The sequence below is a fragment of the Dipodomys spectabilis genome, unplaced genomic scaffold (genome assembly GCF_019054845.1).
Source record: "Dipodomys spectabilis isolate Male_0828 unplaced genomic scaffold, ASM1905484v1 ptg000234l, whole genome shotgun sequence".
In the NCBI taxonomy this organism is placed as follows: domain Eukaryota; kingdom Metazoa; phylum Chordata; class Mammalia; order Rodentia; family Heteromyidae; genus Dipodomys; species Dipodomys spectabilis.
The window spans coordinates 15,615,378-15,619,065 of record NW_024870911.1 but is presented as its reverse complement, the minus strand read 5'-3'; positions in this window follow the sequence as shown (position 1 = coordinate 15,619,065).

Here is a 3,688-nt window from a genome sequence, read left to right as displayed (position 1 = left end):
GCTCAGGCCTTGATTGCCATGTCATACAGCTGTAATAAAATGTCTTCCACCTGAGGTGTTGAAGCTAGATGGCAGGTCATTCTCCATATTTTTTTATTGTTAAACAGATTGACCACATAGAAGTTAATGCCCTCTTGTCTATTAACAATGACCTTTTAGGAGAAGTAATTTTTATGTAGGTCATATTAACATAAAAAATTAAAGTTTTCATTTTTCCTTGAAATTACAGAGCTATAATTTTATACAAAGAACTTATATTTCACCATGCCTAAAGAACTTTTTCCTTTATAATTCAATATAAAAAGGGTGCTTTATACATTGTTTCTCTCCTCTTAAATGACTTGCTTTTACTCTGTGTGTGTGTGTGTGTGTGTGTGTGTGTGTGTGTGTGTGTGCATGAAAACACGTAGATACTGCAGCTTGAACTCATGCTCTCAGTTGGATATGTGCTCAAGGCTGGTGCTCTACCACCTGAGCCACCCCTCCACTTCCAACTTTTTTCTATCTAGGCTGGCTTTGAACCAGCATCTTCAGAACTGAGCATCCTGAGTAGCTAGGAACACAGATGTGAGCCATTGGTGCCCGGCTAGGATTTGCTCTGTAAATGGGCAAGAATTAAAATACAGCTGCTGTATGTGAAAACCAACAACATCCTTGACAACCAAATGCTCAGACAGGTGTCTGATGTCCTATGCTACCAAGGCCAGGCAAGTTGGATGAACAGTGCATCAGACATATTGCTGTCTACAGCTGGGGTTGCTAGCACAGGCCTGAATCAATGCAGGAGTAAACAGAAAATACCGAGAATCTCCTGAACGATAGGTGTCACTCTTCCTCTTGAATCTGCCCCCTAGTTGCTTTGGAGGAGGGAAGGAGTTTAGTATTGCCATTAGTGGTTTATAGAGATTGTCTTCCAAAGTCAAGTATTTTATTAGCAAAAACAGAAAATAGTATCTCCCTCGTCAGTTATAGACAATAACCACCCACGTTACAAATTGCTGATTGAAAAGATCATGGCCATTAACATTTGTTGAGCAGCCCCTGGGTACAATGGAAGAAGAGAAAGGAGAACTGAATGATAAAATGAAGGGCAGGTTCTGGAGTTTCTAAGCTGCCTATCAAACTCTCAGACATACTTAGGTATGCTTGGAAGGCAACTTAATGAAGTAATCATCCATTTAGAATTGATTGAACCACTGACACTGTTTTAAAAGATTTTTAAAAAGGCACAGATATGACATAGCCTTTCAAAGAACTAATGGTCCCAGCTATGCACACAGAGTCCAAACGTATAAATTACCAACAATATCAGCAGATAAATTAGTTCAAACAAGTAAAGAAAGTCATAACATCTGGGGATGGGACAACAGTGGAAAGTATGTGACTGCTTTTTTTTCCTTTTTTAATATATATTTTTTATTGTAAAGATACTATACAGAGGAGTTACAGTTACATGAATAAGGTAATGAGTACATTTCCTATTCCTTCTTTGTTTTTCCCCTACCATCTCTTCCTGCCCCATCTCCCCAATTCCTCCCTCCCCCGCCCCAAGTTGTAAAGTTCATTTTCAACATAGTGTCTTGTACATCTCATTTTTACAATGGGTCATCCTGTAGCCTTGTTTCAGCATTTTGTTATTTCCCTTCCCCTCCCCAAATAAAAAAATTGTACATAAAAGATGCAGGGCACTGGAATCAAATACAGTGAAAATAAGGATTATACCATGGGGGAAGAACACACTGTATATGTCTGGGACAAGCAGAAAAGGTCAGATAAGATGATGTTAAGCGAAATGAACCCCAAGATAGGGACACAAGTGGATTTTTCTTTCTTGCTATTGTTTCTAACATATTTATAAGATGATTTCTTTGTTGCTTTGTATGTCCCTCCCCCATGGTATAACCCCTGTTTTCACTGTATTTGATTTTGGTATAATTTGGGGAGAGGAGAGGAAAAATCAAATTGTTTCATTGCAACAATGAGATGTACAAGATGCTATGTCGAAAAATGAACTTTACAATTTAAGTGGGGGGGTTAGGGGGGTGGGGAGGAATGTAGGTGAGGATGTGGGAGGGAAGGGATGGTAGTGGAAAAACAAAGGAGGAGGCAACAATGCTTGATAAGAAATACACTCATTACCTTGCTCATGTAACTGTAACCCTTCTGTACAGTATTTTTACAATAAAAAACTTATTACAAAAAGAAACAAAAAAAACCACATAGTACATTATAAGTACATTAAAAACAACAGCAACAAAGATAAAACCTCTTGTGTCTCTATCCTGGGGTTCACTTCAATTAGCATCATCTTATATAGCTGTGTCTACATTTTAAAGAAATACATTTGTGGAGCTGAGGGTGTATAGGGTGGTAAAACCCTAGCCTGGCCAGGCTAGTTACTTTGCAAGACTCAGAAGAAGGAAAAGGAAGAGGAGGAGGAGAATAAGGAAGAAGAGGAAGAGTCAGAGAAGGAAGAGGAGGAAATGAAGGAAGAGGGGGAAGAAAAAGAGGAGGAAGCGAAGGAAAAAGAGGAGGAGAAGGCAGATGAGGGAGAAAAGGAGGAGAGGACGTCCAGATTTAAAGTGAGCAATATTTGGTACATGAAGGAGAGATTGAGGCCCATAGAATGAGGCTTACAGCAGTCTATGATAAGTTCCTCATGGTTCTGTTTGTCAGCCTGAAGATGCTTTGGGGACTAAGAGTGGATAATGTTGAATAACAATAAATGTATTTTTCTTTGAGTGATTTTTCAAGACAAAATTGTAATTATGATCATTTTTTACTATTCTCTTTTGTTTGTTTCTTTGTGATGGTATTGTGGCTTGAACTCAGGGCCTGGGCACTGTCTTAGCTTTTTCACTCAAGGGTAGTACTTTACTACTTAAGCTGAACCTCTACTTCCAGCTTTTGCTGGTTAATTGGAGATAGGATTCTCTTGAGTTTGTCTATCTGGGCTGGCTTTGAACTATGATCCTTATGTCTCAGCCTCATGCATCATACCTGTGAGCTTCATATATAAGACTCCTGAGTAGTTAATATTATAGGCAGGAGCTACCAGTACTCAGCCTACTTGCAGAACCATGATTTTCAGATCTCACCCTTTTAATAGCTAGGATTATAGGTGTAAGCCATTGACACCTGCTTACCTTTCGTTGTAAACTTTGGGAATGTATTTTCTTATGTGTTTCAATAGCCTCCTTCTTGCACAGGATTTTATTCCAACCAATCACATGCATTAGGTGATGAAAGATGTTAGGTAAAAGCATATTAAAGATCTTATTCTGGGTACCTAGAGACCTCTGGAACAAATAACACTAATGTAGGACAGCATATACTTAACCTGTGTGAGAGAAATTTCACGTGAGATGTGCTTCAGATAAGGTAGCATTTGCATCTAGGGTGAAGCCATAAGCACCATATATCCTAATTGGTTTTGTCATAGTGCCTAAAAGGGCATTTGGGTTTAAGGCCCTTTCCAGAGGTTCCTTGCTCAACCAGAAAGTGTTGTCATAAGTTAGTAGGTGATGCAATTGCATGGTTATGGCCAAAACTTTAGGGAACATGACAGGTCAGGACTTTTTCCAGAATACCTTTCTCATCTGGTGACTGCCAGCTATCTGGATAGAATTATTGACACACAGCAATATAAGCAAACTCAGGAGGTTTTATATCCCTGTCAAAAGATCTG